The sequence below is a fragment of the Piliocolobus tephrosceles genome, chromosome 5 (assembly GCF_002776525.5).
Source record: "Piliocolobus tephrosceles isolate RC106 chromosome 5, ASM277652v3, whole genome shotgun sequence".
NCBI lineage: Eukaryota > Metazoa > Chordata > Mammalia > Primates > Cercopithecidae > Piliocolobus > Piliocolobus tephrosceles.
This window is the reverse complement of record NC_045438.1, coordinates 63,518,672-63,537,138: the sequence shown is the minus strand read 5'-3', so window position 1 is coordinate 63,537,138 and position 18,467 is coordinate 63,518,672. Positions and strand designations below refer to the sequence as shown.

The 18,467-nt window shown below is 39.1% G+C and overlaps 1 protein-coding gene and 1 pseudogene across 1 annotated transcript in view; one reads left to right on the top strand and one right to left on the bottom strand.

Moving 5' to 3' along the window:
* Positions 1 to 18,467, top strand: part of FOXO3 (forkhead box O3) — a 124,983-nt gene that overhangs the window by 48,412 nt on the left and 58,104 nt on the right. The window lies entirely within an intron of this gene.
* Positions 8,041 to 17,381, bottom strand: LOC111538496 (annotated as a pseudogene).

The window sequence follows — 18,467 nt, the reverse complement described above, 5'->3', positions numbered from 1 at the left end:
TGCTTAGATGCTGTTAATAACTGGACTCCCGATCAGGAACTCCTAAACTGGCCACAGGAAAATTTGCCTCACAAGAAACTCAATAGAATTAAAAGGAGAGGATTCAGTGTTCTTAAGTAGAAGTGAAAGTCGTGGGACTAAACGTCTCAGCTTCATGGGCTGAGCCTCTTCACCTTTGTGCTCTAAGAGAAAAAAACAGTGGAGCTTTCTGTGTTTTGTGTGTGCCCCTGTGTTTTGGTTTTAAGAGAGAGAATGCATTCACACTCTGTTGTCTTTGCCAGTAGATTAGGACAGGGACTTGGTGAAGTCTGAGGCATGTAAATACAGTGTAAAACAATGCAGAGAGCAGCCTTCCCCGTTTTCCTATTGCCCACACCTTTTGTTCCTGTTCCTCCCTGCACATCTTGTAACCCAGAAAAGATAAAAACTCTTTTCCTATAATCCTGCTGTTTTTGTGGCAGTTGGATAATTTTACAGTGACATAAAATTGCCTCCCTGTTTTGAAACTCTGGTGATTTATTTTGAAATTTACCTGTGGAAAACAATCATAGTTATTGAGTCGTAATTTGAAAACACTGAAATTTACCAATTTAAGTATAAAATTTGAGTTTTAGTGAATGTGTACAGTTTTGTAACTAACACCACAATTATGATAAAACATTTCAAACATTTCATCACCACAAAAAATTCCCTCATGGCTTATTTTCATCAGTCCCTCTCCCTCCCCCTACCCACCCACAACTGCTGAGCTGCTTTTTGCCTTTTCTAGAATTTCATATAAATGGAGAGTCATACTGTATGTAGCCCTTTGTGTTAGCATCTTTCACTTAGTAGAGTGCATTTGAGATTCATCCAATGCCTTTTATCAGTGGCTCATTCTTTTAATTGCTGAGAAGTATGCCATTATTGTATGGATATTCTGTTATAGAAATATACCAGAATATTTTATCCGTTCAGCAGGGGATAGACATTTGGGTTGTTTCCAGTTTTTCACAGTTATGAATAAAACTGCTGTTAATATCTATGTTCAAGACTTTGGGGGATATATTTATTCATTTATTTGTGATAAATGCCTAGGAGTAGGACTGCCGTGTGATAAGTACAGAGTATGTTTAACTTCATAAGAAACTGTCAAACTGTTTTTCAGAGTAGATGTACTGTCTTGCATTTCTGCCAGCAATGTATGAGAGTTCCAGTTGTTTCACATCCTCTCCAACGCATATAATTGCCAGTATTTTTACTTTTCTCCATTGTTTAATGTAGTGAGTGTGTAGTGGTAGATATCTCATTTTAATTTTAATTTGCATTTGCTTAATGATTAATAATGTTATACATCTTTTCATGTGCTTATTTGTAAATTGTATATCGTCTTTGGTGACATGTCTATTGAAATCTTTTGCCTGTTTTTAAAAAAAAATAGGATTGTATTCACACCATTTAGTTAGGAATTCCTTATGTATTCTGAATACATGTCTTTTATCAGAAATAAGTATTGCAAGTATTTTTTCCTGTTTGTGGATTGCTTATTCATTTTGTTAACAGTGTCCTAACAACTGAAGAGGTAAGTTTTAGCTCTAAATTTAAGACTTTCATCCATTTGGAGATAATTTTAATATTTTGTATAAGATTAGATTCATTTATCCATTGAACTTCCTTGACACCTTCGTATATTTCTAGACCCTCTGTTCTATTGATTGCATGTTTTTTTCTTATACTAATACCACATTGTTCTTTATTACTGTAGCTTTATTTTATCAGGTAGTATAACTCTTCCAGTTTAGTTATTTTTCAAAATAATTTGGACTGTTCTAGATCTAGTCATCTTTAATTTCTCTCAGCAGTGTTTTATATGTTTTAAAATACAATTCTTACATACCTTTTGTGAAATTTATCCCCAAGAACTTCATCTTTTGATGCTATTGTAAATTATATTTTAAAAATTAGTTTCTGTTTGTTTAGTATGTAGAAATATAATTGAGTTTTGTGTATTGACCTTAATCTTGTAACTTTGCTAAACTCATGTTTTAGTTGTAATATCCTTTTTGTAGATTTCTTAGGATTTTTTTACATTGATGATCGTGTCTATAAATGGAGTTTTCTGGCCATGCACGGTGACTCACGCCTGTAATCCCAGGACTTTGGGAGGTCAAGGTGGGCGGATCACCTGAGGTCAGGAGTTCGAGACCAGCTGGCCAAGATGGTGAAACCCCGTCTCTACTAGAAATACAAAAATTAGCCAGGCATGGTGGTGGGCACCTGTAATCCTGGCTACTTGGGAGGCTGAGGCAGAAGAATTGCTTGAACCCGGGAGGTGGAGGTTGCAGTGAGCCGAGATTGTGCCATTGCACTCCAGCCTGGGTGACAACAGCAAAACTCTGTCTCAAAAAAAAAAAAAAAATCAGAGTTTTCTTCCTTTCTAATATATAATGTATACCCTTTATTTCTTTTTCTTGCCTTATTTCACTGGCCAGGACCTCCAGTACATTGTTGAATAGCAGTGGTGAAAGCAGAGATCCTTGCCATTTTTCTCATCTTAAGGGGAAAGCATTCAATCTTTCACTGTTAAGTATCATGTTAGGTGTAAGTTTGTCACATGTTTCCTTTATCAGGCTGAGGTAGGTTTCTCTATTCCTATGTGTTGAGTAGTTTTTGTTTTTTAAATTATGAGTGGGTATAGAATTTTGTCAGATGCTTTTTCCTCACCTTTTGAGAAGATCAGATGGTTTTTCTTTTTCAGTCTTTTAATATGATGAAATACATTGACTGATTTGAAGTGTTAAACCAACCTTACATTCCTGGGATAAATCCCACTTGGTCATGATATGTTATCATGACATTCAAGTAGCTAAAATTTTGTTAAGGATGTTTGTGTCTGTCTTCATGAGGAATATTGATCTATACATTTCTTATATCTTTGCCTGATTTGGGTACCAGGATAACGGTGGTCTCATAACATGAGTTGGAAAGTGTTCTCTGTTCTGCTCTTTTGGTAGCACTGTACTGTCTCTTCCTTAAATGTTTGGTAGAATTCAACAGCAGTTACACCATCAGAGCCTGGAGGTTTTTTGTGTGTGAGAAAATGTTTAACCGCTAATTCAGTTTATTTCATAGATACAATGCTGTTGGCTTGTCTGTTTCTTCTTGAATGAGTTTTGGTAGTTTGTGTCTTTTAAGGAATTTGCCCGTTTTATTTAAGTTGTCTAATTTATAGGCATAAAGTCATTTATAATGTTCTCTTATTATCCTTTTAATAGATATATCATCTGTAGTGATTTCATTTTCATTCCTGATGTTGATAATTTGTCTTAACTCCCTTTCCCCCTCATTCCTTATCTGTTTAGTGCCTTGCAATTTTATTGATCTTTTAAAAGAATTAACATTTGGTTCCACTGATTTTTCCCCTCTTTATTACTTTTATGTTTTTACTTCCGTTAATTTTTTTTTTCTCCTTTAGTCTTTTATTTCTTTCCTTCTGCATGTTGTGGGTTTAATTTGCTCTTTTTCTGGCATCTTAAGGTGAAACCTTAGATCATTTACTTGAGACCTTCCTTTCTAATATAAATGCTAAAAGCTATACATTGCTTGCTACAACTGCTATAACGGCATCCAATGAAGTTTGCTTGTTTTTGCATTCAGTTAAAAATTGTTTCTATTTTACCTGTAATTACTTTGGCCTGTGGTTTGTTTAGAAGTGAATTTTTAAATTTCCAAGTATTTGGAGGATTTTCTGAATATTTTTCTATTATTGTTTTCTAACTAAATTCTTTTGTGGTTGGAGAATCTATTTTGTGTTCTTTTAAATTTATTGAGACTTGTTTTATGGGCCAAGAATATTGTCTATTTTATTGAATGTTTTCTGTGTACTTAAAAAGAATGTGTTTTCTGCTGTTTTGGGTGATTTGTTCTATAAATGTAAATTAGGTCAAGTTAGTCAAGTTTATTTTCTCACTACATGTTCTATCAATTACTGTGAAAGGAATGTTGAAATATCCACCTGTAATTGTGGGTTTGTTTACTTCAATTCTATTAGTTTTTGCTTCATGTTTTTAACAAACTTTAATTGAAAAATAATAATTGTATACTGCGTTATGTATTTTGAAAATCTGTTATTAGGCAGATAAACATTTAAGGTTGTTATATTCTCTTGATACGTTGACTCTTCTATTATGAATTATCTCTCTTCATCCTTGGCAGTATTTGTTGTTGAAATATGTTCATTAATAGCTGTTAATAATATAGTTACTCCAGCTTTCTTTTGATTACTGTTTGTATGACAGATCTTTTTTCCTTGTACTTTTAATCTCTCTGTGTCTTCATATTTAAAGTGGATTCCGTGCAGATATCAAATTGTTGAGTGTTTTTAAATCCAGTCTGACAATCTCTGGCTTTTATTTGGAGGGTTTTTTGTTGTTGTTTTGGGTTTTTTTTGTTTCATTTCTTCAAAGACCACTTTGTGTAATGTAATTATATTTGGGTTTAAATCTGTTATCTTGCTATTAGTTTTCTATTTGTCCCATTTGTTTGTTGTGTCATAGTCCCCCTTTTCTTGCCTTCTCTTGAGTTAGGTGGTTTTGTTTGATTTTAATGAATCCATGTTATCTCCACTCTTGGCTTATTAGGTACATCTCTTTATTTTTTAATGGCTGCTCTGGGATTTACACATCTTTAGCTGATCATAGTCAATCTTCTGCCACTTTACATGGAGTGTAAAATCCTTGAAACAATATATGGCCACTTCTTCCTTACTATTCTTAACGCTATTTTACTTCTACATGTATGTTATAAGCCCCAGAATTTATTGTTATTTTTGCCTTAGATAGTCATTATTTTTTAAAAAGATTGAGGACAAGAAAATATTATCTATATTTACTCATATTGATCATTTCCCGCTCTTCATTCATTCCTTTAAGTTCAAATGCCCATTTGGTATCATTTTCTCTCTTTGCTTGATGAAACGACTTTTTATTTTTTTTATTTTTTTTTATTTTTATTTTTTATTTATTTCATTTTTTTGAGACGGAGTCTGGCTCTGTCGCCCGGGCTGGAGTGCAGTGGCCGGATCTCAGCTCACTGCAAGCTCCGCCTCCCAGGTTCACGCCATTCTCCTGCCTCAGCCTCCCGAGTAGCTGGGACTACAGGCGCCCGCCACCTCGCCCGGCTAGTTTTTTGTATTTTTTAGTAGAGACGGGGTTTCACCATGTTAGCCAGGATGGTCTCCATCTCCTGACCTCGTGATCCGCCCGTCTCGGCCTCCCAAAGTGCTGGGATTACAGGCTTGAGCCACTGCGCCTGGCCGAAACGACTTTTTAAAACATCTCTTTGAATGTACCACTGTTGGCATTGATTTTCATTTTTGTTTGTCTGAAAAAGTCTTTATTTTACCTTTGTTTTTGAAAGACATTTTTATTAGGTATAACTTTCTAGATTGGTAGCTTTTTACTTCTCTTAGTAAGGATGTTCCTCCCTTGTCTCACATAGTCTCTGACAAGTGATTTGCTCATTCTGTCTTTGTTTCTCTGTCTTTTTTCTTCTGCCGCTTTTAAGTATTTTTTTTTTTTTTTGTATCACTGGTTTTGATTATGATGATGTGCCCTATTATTACATCTGTTCTTTTTGGAGTTTGTTGAGTTTTTCTTGGATCTGAGTGTTTATAGTTTTTTATTAAAAAAAATTAAAATTCAGCTATTATTTCTTCAGATTTTTTTTCCATCTTCTTCCTCTTTCCTCTTCTTTTATGATCTCAATTACACATATGTTAGACAATTTAATATTGTCCCCATAGATCACTGGATACTCTGTTTCATTTTCAGTCTTTCCCTGTGCTTCATTTGGGTTAGTTAGTTGCTATTGTTGTGTCTTATAATTTACTGATCTTTCTGCAATGTTTAATTTGCTGTTAATCCCATCCAGTGTATTTTTAGATTTATTTTTCTCTACTAGAAGTACCACTGGGTTTATTTCTTTTGTATCTTCCATTTTCCTGCCCTTTTTTCCTTCTACCTCTTACTACATAGAGTATATTTATAATTTTTTTTTTTTGAGGAGTCTCACTCTGTCACCCAGGCTGGAGTGCAATGGTGCAGTCTCGGCTCACTGCAACCTCTGTCTCCCAGGTTCAAGCGATTCTCCCACCTCAGCCTCTCGAGTAGCTGAGACTACAGGTATGTGCCATCATGCCCAGCTAATTTTTTTTTGTTTTTTTGAGATGGAGTCTCACTCTGTCGCCCAGGCTTGAGTGCAGTGGCACAATCCTGGCTCACTGCAAGCTCCACCTCCCGGGTTCACACCATTCTCCTGCCTCAGCCTCCTGAATAGCTGGGACTACAGGCGCCTGCCACCACGCCTGGCTAATTTTTTGTATTTTTAATAGAAACGAGGTTTCCCCGTGTTAGCCATGATCGTCTCAATATCCTGACCTTGTGATCCGCCCGCCTCAGCCTCCCAAAAGTGCTGAGATTACAGGCGTGAGCCACAGCGCCTGGCCAAAGCTTGTATTTTTTAGTAGAAATGAGGTTTCACCAAGTTGGCCAGGCTGGTCTCACCTCCTTGACTCAAGCAGTCCTCCTGATTCTGCTTCCCAAAGTTCTGGGATTACAGGTGTGAGCCACTGCGCCTGGTCATATTTATAACTTTTTAACAGCTTTGTTGAGACCTAATTCACATTGCCATATAATTTACCAATTTAAAGTGTGCAAATTAATGGTTTTTAGTATATTCACAGAGTTGTGCAACTCTCTGTTGTGCAACCACAATCTAATTTTACAATACTTTTGTCACCCCACAAAGAAACTTTGTATCTATTAGCAGTCATTTACCATGTACCCCACTCCTTTTCAGCCTATATTGATAGGAAATGTCAGTCTATAGGGGCTGTTCTTGACATTTCATATCAATGGAATCATATAATAGGTAGTACTTTGTGAGTGCCTTCTTTCACTTAGTATGATGTTTTCCGGGTTCATCCATTTATCAGTACTTAGTTTCTTTTTATTGCTAAATAATAATCCATTATATGGATATACTGCGTTTTATGTATTCATCAGTTGCTGGACATTTGAATTGTTTCCAGTTTTTAGCTATTATGAATAATGCTGCTGTGAACATTTGTTACCAGTTTTTATGTGGACATACTATTTTCATGTCTTTGGGTATATGCCTAGGAGGGAGTTGCTGGGTCATGTGGTACCTCTCTTTAACCTTCTGAGGAACTGCCAAGTTGTTTTTTAAAGAAGCTACACTGTTATAATAGCTAGTTCAGTGCCCTTGTCTGCTAGTCCCATCGTCTTGTCTCATTTCTGGGTCTATTAATTGATTGATTATTTTCATTTTCATGGGTCATATTTTCCTGTTCCTTTGCTATGCCTGGTAATTTTTACTTGGATGCCAGGCATTGTGAATTTTATATATATATATATTTTTTTTTTTTTCGTATTAAACAAGAAGTTTATTTAAACAGCAAGACACTTGACTTAAAGGGAAAATTATATAGGATTCTTTTTTTTTTTAGAGTGATTTATCGCTAGTTAAAGACAGACTGCCCTACATGTAACAGCTACATACGAAAAAGTTGTAAAATTGTCCTTGGTTTTACAATAGTCAATGAAAAACATTAAAATTCTCCAGTTGAACAAGGTATGCAAGGATTTTTATGGGTTTTCTTATTTGTTTTTTGTTTGTTTGTTGTTGTTGTTAAAACAGTGAGAGCAAAATAACTTACTGGAACATGAAGAGCAGAATAAGCATGCCACTAATGGAGAGTGGGGGTATTTTCACAGAATCAGTATTTTTCCCCATCCCATCTCCACTTGATGTCAATCAAAACATACCGTTGGCTGTTTAAAAAAAAAGCAATATACTTGTGCACATATACCAGTTACTTTTATATACAGTAAAGGAATGGAGAAGGAGGAAATGAACAAACAGAGAAAACTGTACCATAGTAGTCAGGGATGTGTTGGAACCAAATTGCAGTTTTCTACCTGAGAATGTAATCTTGGTCTGCAAGAACAGAGTTCTGGAATGAAGAAGCAGGTTCCCTTCTCAGTAGACACCTCCCATCTGCTGTTGGAACACATCAATCGTATCTTCATCCTCCATTTCCAACTGCACAGGTGTGTCTTTTTCTTTGATTGGTTGCCGGTCAAATCGGAGTCTGATCTGCCTCATTGACAATCCTCGTCGTTCACAATAGGCTTTCATTAGTTTACTAAGTGGTGTATGCCTCTAAATATTAAACTACACCACAGAACCACCCTGCCCCACCACCTTCAAATTAATACTATTGTTGTTCTCAGTGTTGACTCCTTCCTGGGGCTTTTTGTCAGCCGTGATGGGCGCCAGAGTCTCCTCAGTATCAGGTCCACACTGAATGAGCACACGAGCAGCACCAGGAGCCACAGAAGAGGGAGGCAGCAGCGGCAGACAAAGGAGAGGGACTTTGACTTCATTGAGTGCTAGATTTTGTTGTATTCTTTTCAAAAGTGCTAGACTTTGTTCTGGCATGCAGTTAAGTTACTTGGAATCAGTCATATCGTTTTGAAGCTAGCATGTAAACTTTGTTAGGGTGGCTCCAGAGCACCCATTAGGGATGATGTAGCCCCAGTACTTATCCGCCGTAAGGCAGTATTCTTCTGAGGACTTTACCTGACGTTGGGTGTCTTGTGAATTACTCTTGTTTTTGTTGCTGGTGGAAACATGAACCATTGCTAGCTTTGTGTGAACTCTAGGACTTCTTAGGCCAACTGCTTTGTGGTGCTTCTATCCCTAACTTTAAGTAGTTTCCTTTGACAGATGTGCAGATCAGTCGAAGACTCTAGGAACCGACCCTTTGGGGCTGCTCTCTTCTCCTGGGTGTTCTGCCCTTCCAATTCTAGCCGTTTTGGCCTCCTTGAATGCGGCTTCCCTGATTACTAATCTGTGTTACCTCTACTCAGTGAGACTGACATGTTCTGTGTTCCCCCTTCTCTTTGCTGTGGCTTGCACACTACCTCCTGGCAATAAGTTCAGGCAAATCAGTTCAAGACTTGCCTCGTTTGTTTCACTATTCTCAGAAATTAAGTCCTCTACTGCCTGTTGTCCAGTGTCTGAAAACAGTTGTCTCCTGTGTTTTGTCTGGTTTTCTAGTTGTTCCTCTGTCATAGATGGAAGCCATGATAAATATGATGCCAATGCCAAAATGTGCTGCTATATTACTCTTTAAAGCAGAGCCTGTATAGGAAGAGGAAAAAAGAAGTCAGTGTAATCTTGGGGGCAAGGCAGGAAGCATTCTGCCTATGTAACACAAACGTGGCATTCTTTACTTTCTAACTTAGGGTGTTTGTGATTTGAAGAAGAGGCACCTCAATTTTCAATATGCTAGTCTTCGTTGGAATAATTGGCTCTTCTCGTTCTTTTGTCATCCAAATAATATTTATTAAATACCAACTAAGTGCTTTGTACCCTGCTAGGCATTACTTCTCTTTATTCTACTTCTTAACAGTTGGAATATGCCAAACAAATGAAATAAAAATAGTTTTCCTATTCTGGTTACAGGTTGGATTCTTGGATTTATCTCCCAAGCTTTGACATTCAGAAACTGAAAGTGGAATATAGTGTATTCTCAGATGTAAAGTTGATCTCATTTCCTCACTGGCCATCTGTTTATTTGCGTCTAAGAATAACAAAACTTTCATAGTCATATCTGTATTTTTTAATTACTAAAAATAATGAATGGGCTGAACCATGCTTGCCCCACTTTTGAAACAATTCCTTCTATAGACTGTTGCAGTAGGAAGCTAATACCCTTGATTAAGAATAAAGACCAGACCTACATAAGCGTATGTTGTATTGGTATATCTGAAGTCATGAGGATGTGATTAATGGTCCTTAAGAGTTTTAATTTGGCATGTCTTACTCCTAAATCTCACTTAAGCTTGGTTGCAAAGCCTGGCAAATCAGTCTTCTGTACATGGCAAGCTAAGACGTGGCACCACCTTCTTGAGGTTTCATATCCTAAACCTGTCTGTCCTTACAGGGTAAATTCAAAGGATAGGGCCAAGCTTGATTTGCTATAGTCATAGTGAATCGTCACAGATCCATTCTTAGTGCGGAAGAGTTAATAACTCCTTGGCCGAGAGCATGGTGCCCTCCCCAAACCAATTTCTAACAGTGTCCTCTGTTAGATCTTTAAATTAATAAATTCTTTTATTAGATTTTTGGATCAGAAAAACAGACCATGCTTGTACTCAGGAGCCCAGAAATATACAGTATAATTGACTAATTCCTGTCTTTGAGGTCTTAACGTGGTTTCATGTGCCTTTTGATTTGTTTTTACATGTGAAACATTTTTCCTTAACACTTTAATATGATATAATTTTCGTAATAGGAGGGAGAAACTTTTTTTAGTAGGAAAATATCTGGTGGTAAGTGGCATCTTTTTATTCCAGGTGGGTTGCAGAAGTTTCTCCCAAAAACTGAAGTGACCTGCTTTTTGCAGATAGGACCCCTGTGTTTCTCCTATAGGACTTTATAGATGGTAGATGGTAGGGCTGTACACAGCATATGGGTTTGAATGCTTGATGGTTTTCTGGTGGAGCTGAGATAATTACTATTATGAAGCCACGCTTCTGATTGTGAGAATGAGAACATCAAGTCATTATTTATCTTGGAAAGAACGAATAATTTGTTTATAGTAATAACAATTTTCTTTTATTTTTCTTTCTCTTAGTCAATAGCAGCTGCTGTTGGCAGCTTATTATGAAAAGATTTCAAGTTGTAGTTTTTAACCTGGGGTGGGAGTAGGGGAGAACAAAATTAATATTGTAAATGTTTTTACTTGATAAAAGTTTTATTTGATACAGAGCCTGTACTGGTGTTTTTATTGAATAGTGTTTTATTACTGACATTCAATACTCTCTTTGCCTGTAGCCTCCCACGGTATCCAAAATGAAGGCACTCCTTAGATGTTTCAATGAATGATACAACCAAAAATATTAAAATGCCTATTAAAGTCATGTCTTATTTAAAGCCCCATTTCAAAGGAGGATTTTGAGGATAATTAGTATTTTAATTGTTAAAATTAGATAATTTTGTTTGGATGGAAAATCTATGTTCCTGTGAAATTGGGGTTTATGAAATAAGATTGGGAAAAAATAGAGTATATAATTGGGCACATTCTGTACTGCTTAGTGAATCACCAAACCAGCGTAATCACCATTAAGCACTTTAAAAGCTGTGCTTGTATGTCCTTGTTCTGCCTGCAGAGCTAGGAGTGCCCACGAGGAGCAGCAGTTCATTCAGGATGTAGTCATTGGGGTGACTCGTGGAACCCCTGCCTGTGTAAGTAAGCCCTGCTGCCCTGCCAGCTGCTTGCTGTGTGAGTCCCAAAGGCATCAGATGTCATCAAGTCACAGGGACTTCTTGGTCACTCTTAAGGCCATGGCAGGAGGCATAGTTCAAAATGCAATTCACAAGGCAACGTCCAGAAGAAAGAATCAAGTATGTGTATAGTGCATGACGTACCTCAGCTACTGTAGTGGAAAATTACTAGAATGAATCTTTCACCATGTTGGTTTTTTTTTTTTTTTTTGAGACAGAGTCTTGCTCTGTCCCCCAGGCTGGAATGCAGTGTGGCAATCTTCGCTGACTGCAAGCTCCGCCTCCTGGGTTCACGCCATTCTCCTGCTTCAGCCTCCCGAGTAGCTAGGACTACAGGCGCCCACCACCATGCCTGGCTAATTTTTTGTATTTTTAGTAGAGACGGAGTTTCACCATGTTAGCCAGGATGGTCTCGATCTCCTGACCTTGTGATCTGCCTGCCTCGGCCTCCCAAAGTGCTGGGATTACAGGCGTGAGCCACCGCGCCTGGCCTCACCATGTTAATTTTTCAGCCCAATATAAGAGCAGATGGATCATTAGAATGAAAAAGCCTGAAAAAGTGAAATTCAAACCTAGGGTCAAATTAAGAGTTCTGCATCTTTCTGACCTTGTAAATGTAAAAGCTGTTTCAGTGTTTTGAAGATGGTAGATTGTGTGTATGAATGTTTTTTCTCAGATTTGGGTATGTAGCATTCACTAGATCCTCAGAGGGGTCCATGACTCCAAAAGAAGGATGACCCACTGACTTAAAAGATGGGTATGGTTGTGAAAATGAAGTTTTAAGCCCACCAGAAAGGAAGACACTTATCCCTGGAAGAAGAAAGAGCATTTATTGGCCTTCATCTGTGCCTGCCTGCGGCACCCCAGCACCACATTCACTCCAACCCCACAATCCTTTCAAGGAAAATCTTTGATTTATCTTGTGGGCAATAGCATTTCCAATAGCTGGTTAAGTTGCTACGAGACATGGAACTAGTTTTTAAAGGACTTTTTGCCGTGGAAGCACTTTTTTCCCTCCTTTGCCATGCCTATTCTTTGGTTTTCCTTTGCAATCCCAGTGGGGACCAGGCTCAGCACCCTGCCCTTCTACACCCTTACAGTGTTGTGGTCTTCAGTGCAGTATTGGACGGTGGTTAGAAACATGCATTTGGAATTAAAGGAATCTATATTTGAATCCCAGCACCCCTACTTATCAGCTGTATGTCCTCAGATAGATCACTTAGTCTCTTTGAACCTCGATTTTTGTTTTCAGTTATAGAATGGGGATATTAATCCTCCCTATATTGTAGGGTTGTTGTACAGATTAAAATAGATAATGTATATAAAGTGCACAGGTTAGAGCTTGGCAAATTATAAGTTTCCAATAAACCTTAGCTGCTGTTATTAAGTGGTGATGAAGATGTTAATGGATATGTACTTAATCTTTTCTCTGCCCAACTTGATTGTCAGCAACTTGAAGGCAGGAATGTTTTACCTTTTTTGTTTACTATCCAGATCTCCTAGAATAATAGTTTTTGGTTCGTCTTTAAATGTGGTTCCAAGTTTCTTTGAGGCCACCAACAGCATCATTCCACTTGCATTAACCCTCTCAGAGACATCATAGGTTTGTGTCTCACCTACTTCAGTTTTTCTATATGGGACGCCAGGGCACTTGGCCAGATACTCCTAGAGAACTTCCTCAGTCAAATTGCTGGAATTTTGGGCTTCATTTCATTGGGCAGGTCTAGTTTGACTCTTTGGTTATGAAAGTTGTGGTTATTCTCTCCAAAGTTCTGTTAGCTTCTTATAATGTCAAGTCCATATCCTGTGAATAAGGCAAAGACTTGAATTTGCTTCTGTTCCTTTGTAAGTAGGGGGAGAAGCAGCTTCAGGTCCTGTGCTGTGAATGAAGGTCAGCTGTCTTATCTTGCATTCTGTTTCCTATTGCAGCATTCTCCATTCTCATCTGCCCCCTCAGCCTTGCCCCAAAGGGCTCCAGGTCTTACTTCTCCCTCAAAGAATATGGGAATTTACAAAGAGAATATGCAAAGGTGGTATCTTAAGCTGATGATTCTCAAGGGATTTGGGGAGGAGGAAAGCATGTAGTTTTGCCCCTAGGGAATATTTAGACACTTTGATTGTCACAGTTGCGGTGGGGGAAGGGTGGTGCTGCTAGAGTCTAGTGGGTAGAAGTCTGGGTGCTGCTAAATACCCTGCAGTGCACAGGAGAGGCCCACAACAGATTTGTCCAGCTCAAAATGCCAGTAATGCCAAGGCTGAGAAACCTAGCTGAAGCCTCACAGGGGGCATGGTCCATTTCAGAAGTATGTGGGGAGAAAATTGAAGGTGAAAAGTCTGTGGCTCTCCTGAAGTCAGGCCACATAAGTACTTTGCCAGGTAGGTAGTGCCTAGTGACAGGGATGTACTAGAAAGAATTCCTTTTGGGCTTGGCCTTGGGTCTTGTGCAGGCATGTTCATGTGACAGTAGGGAAGGCTGTGGGCCTGAGGCAGCTAAGGAGTAAACTGGCAAGTTTCGTATGGAGAGTTGGGAAGATAGAAGCAGAGGAAGCCCGGCGTGGTGGCTCACGCCAGGAATCCCAGTACTTTGGGAGGCCAGGGTGGGTGGATCACTTGGGATCAGGCATTCGAGACCATCCTAGCATGGTCAACATGATGAAACCCCATCTCTACTAACAATACAAAAAAATTAGCTGGGTGTGGTGGCGCACACCTGTCATCCCAGCCACTCGCGAGGCTGAGGGAGGAGAGTCGCTTGAACGCAGGAAGCGGAGCTTGCAGTGAGCCCGGATCATGCCACTGCACTCCAGCCTGGGCGACAGAGCAAGACTTTCTCAAAAAAAAAAAAAAAGCAGGGGTATCTGAGACTTAACTTCCTCTTGGAGAGCTGGAGAGTCAGGAGAGCGAAGCTTTCTATCTTGCTTTGTAGCTGAGAGTCTACTCGAATCAGGGTGGGCAGGGAGGGACAGGGGATCTGTTCAGATATTTCCCTTTGGGGTCAAATGAGAGGAAGGAGTCCTTGCCCCTTAGAGAATTACTACAAGGATCTGGTTGAGATGAGAATTTGTTTCCCCCACCAATATTGTTTTTTGGTGTTTTTTGTTTTGTTCTAACATCTCTGTTTTCTTTCCCCTTTCTATTGTTGCTCCTGTCCTTCTCCCACTCTGACTACCACACAAACCCTGACGGGAGCCTTTCTGCCCCTCTAGGGAAGGGGCCCATGTGAGGAACTCTTACTGGATGCCCCCTTCCCTGTTGCTGTGCTGATCTTACACATCAGTTTCCACGGATCCCTTGTGAATCAGTTGTCTTCCTCATTTACTCTGAGCAAGGGTGGCAGCAGCAATAGCAGAAGACGTAGATGCAGTGACTCATTTTGCATGATGTCTGTGAGAGAGCCGGGCCTCCCGTGTGCTGTGGCTCTTGTTCAGGCATTGCTTCAGAAACCTGATTCTCCTGGAATTGTGCATAAGAGAGCCTTTTAGAAAAAAAAAAAAGTTGGAAGGGTTTCCCTCCCTAAGCTTCAGTGGAAGCAGCAAGAGGTTGGACCACCTCCAGGACAGTAGGAAAGCCAGGATGGACCCTCTGTGTCCACCTCCACTCTGTGGCACTGTTTTCCATCTCATCTTGGACATATCATGGGGCTACAGCATGCCTCAGAAACCTGCTGGAACGTGGTAATGGTTTCCAGCATCTGGGTTTGGGGAGGACTGTGGTGATGCGCTAGGGTTAGCCATCCGGAAGGGGTGGGCAGAGACAGCAGGAGCCTACTCTGATTAGCATGTAAGTTGGCCTCCTTTCATGATTTCTGGGTCATTGGTGAGTGGATAGGAGTTATGGGATCCTTTGTGGGTGAGTAGGGGATACTGTGGCAGATAGGTTTTAGTAAACCCACCTGCACATATAAATCTTTCCTTTTTAATGTGTCACCTTCTCAGTTTGGGTGGAGAAGCTTGCCACCCCCAGGTTCATCCGTAAGCACTGTGGTAGGCTCAGGACTAACAGACACTAGCTTAGCCCCATTGAGGGCCCCCAGGCCAGGCTTCAGCTTTCGGAAAGCTTGTTTTCTCCTTGGGCAGGCCTTGTCAGACGTTTTGCTCCTTTGTGTTTGACATTTTGATGTCTGTACTATACAAAGCCACATGGGAAGGCAAAGGAATACACCCCTTTGTATAAATGACAGTCGTAACAAATGAAGTATATACCAGTTTGTGCTGTCTGTCAAGAAGTAATTCATCTCAGCTAGTAAAATAAAGGGGAAAGGAAGGAAATTCAGGTCTTTAGCTATGGATTCATAAACTGGACTTAAGAAGAGCCTCCTCTTATGATATATGATGCTAATTGCTCATAATATTTCCTTCTTAATGAACAGTTGATGTAGGAGTTTTCCCCTTTCATCTAAGAAATACATATCAATCTGCAGGTTTTCTTAGTTGTTTGTTAAATGGACTTTGAAATGATTGAGAAATTCGTATTCCTCAGTGAAAGTAGGTATCAAGTTAATGGACAGGGAGCAGTCCTTGTTGTCACCAAGATTTTGGCATCTGAATTGTATATTTAAACTGTGTCAGGAATATAGAATCGTGTTGAGGCTGAAGGGAGAAGGAAATTCCATTCTTCTCATGAATCTGTTTGATATTTTCGGGATGTCCTGAGAGAAAAATTCTTTGACCTTTGTGAGCAAGGTCTAAGTTTGTACACCCGGGTCACATTGTACCCTTGGCTCCAAAGATTTATCCTGCATCTGAGCCAAAGACTTTTGAAGGCTGTGGTTGCTGGAATTTTAGGGTGTATCTCTTTGCTTCTTCAGATGAGACATTTCTTAAGATAGAATAATGGTTTAAAAAAAAAAAAGCCTCTCGGTTTACTCTAGAAAGATACAGCATTTTTGGTATAAATCCAAGGAAGTCCAAATGAAGATCAGGTTTTAGAATTATATTTTAATATGTGAAGGGAGAAATCCGTTTTATCAGGCCAGTAGGTTTTTTTGCTTAATAAATAGAGGCAAGAAGAAAGCTATAGGCCCAGCTGGAATGGGTGCAATTTTTAGAAAAGATTATTTATAGTTGTTGGGCACATCCTTGCATGTGGACTTTGAAATAAGAAATTAAATCGCCACCTCACTTTTGCAGGAAATAATCCAAATGTAAAAAGTTAAAGTTAGTATTGCACTTTGGTAAAGCTTTAGATGTATTTTATATTTCCTAAAATAAGCTTTTTTTCTATGCATAAAAGTGGAGGTCAAATGAATTACAAGTGCATTCTTAACTGAGTGGAAATGGGTGCTGGTGTTTCATATATACATATAAATTTTGCAGTTACTTACCTTTCTTTTTTTTTTTTTTTTTTAAAAGAGTCTTGCTCTGTTGCCCAGATTGGAGTGTAGTGGCACAAGCATAGCTCACTGCAACTGTGAACTCTACCTGAGCCTCTGGAGTAGCTGGGATTAGAGATACAAGCCACCATTCTCAGTTCTTTTCTTTTTTTAAAGAGATGGGATATTGCTTTGTTGCCCAGGCTCATCTCGAACTCGTGGGCTCAAATGATCCTCTTGTCTCAGCCTCCCAAGCTGCTGGAATTATAGGTGTAAGCCATTGCACCTGGCTGCTTGACATTTTTATAGACTCACACTAAAAAGTTTATTTATTGAATGAGTACTATGTGCACAGGGTTAAATGTATCTGATGTTTGTTACAATGTAAACAGGAGTGTTGATAAAACTGTGTAAAATGAATTAGCGTATACTTGCCATTATGTTTTTATCTTAATAATTGTGATGTAGTTTCTATGAAAAGTTCACTTAACATTTCCATGCTTTTTTGGGTTTGCTTTATTTAACCTCTAAAGAGTGATTGAAATAATAGTTTTGTTAGGTCATTGGATTGGTGATCTCCCCTTTTGTATAGTCAAATTTAATTTCAGTCTTTAAGATTGAAAACTAGTGCAAATTCTAGGTTGATCACAGGACCACAGTTAAAGGTACATTCACATACCTCATATAAGATACCTGTTTTCACTGTATTAATCATTTGCAATAATCAATGAATTTTAACTTTTAAAAGATTTTATGGTTAAAAAGGTGATGGAAGGAATTATTTCTCTAAAACTCAAGAAATTCTTGCTCTGGGAAGCTGTGTTGAGAAGAGTTCTAAGTTCTGCTGCCTGTGTCAGTGTTCTCTGGAAAGACCTCTCTTAGAAGGATGCTGCGATGTGGAGTCAGGAGGCCAGGACCCAGCCCTACCCTCCCTACCACCTGCCAGCTGTGTGGCCTTGAGTGAACCAACAACTTTGCCAGGAGTTATTTGCCTTGTCTTTAAAATAAAAGAGCATTACCATGTCCTGGGTTGTTGAAGTGAGATTATGTAGTGTTAGTAGGGTGCCCCCCACCAAAGGTCCTCTGTACGTTGAGGTTTCTTTCCCTGCCTGCTGCCTCCTTGCAAGGAAAGCCAGAGCACTTTGACTTAGAATTGTGTCTGAATTCAGCTAGTGTGTTGCGTAAGCTTGGTTATCTGCTTTTCCTCTCAGTTCTTCCTAGGTAGAGGTGAGGGTGGGGGAAGGGAGCTTCATGCAGAGGAAATAGTCTGAGGCTATTTACTGTAGGAGCACACTTCAGTGTAATCTAGAGAAGGCTAGTTTATGTCCAGTATATACTTTTCAAACAGCTACCATTTTAATGTTTTGGTACTGGGAAATGTGTTAGTTGAAAATTTCACTTACAAGTAATCCTTTTATTTTTCTGTGGTAACAAGACAGGTAAGGCCTATCAGTTGGCCCAGACTCATTGGTCCTCAGTGCCTGACTGCCAGACTCAGAGTTGAGGGTCTGATCTCAGAGGATGCAGGTTGTGTTGTCAGCCCAGATACCTACGGCACCGGTCCTAGCAAGTGGCCACTGTTTTCTGGAATATCTGTCACTACCTTAAGGCAAGCCTCGTTATTTCAATCCTTATTCTTAGGCTAATGTCTTGAGCCATGTATCAGAGATCGGCAGGCAGGTTGTTGATTTTTGAGATGAAGAACAACTATCTGGCCAGGGAGAGAAAGAGAAAATTGGCTTATAAGTTACAGTGGTACAGAGTGCTCTGCCTTCTCAGATGATTTTGTTTCCAAGAATCA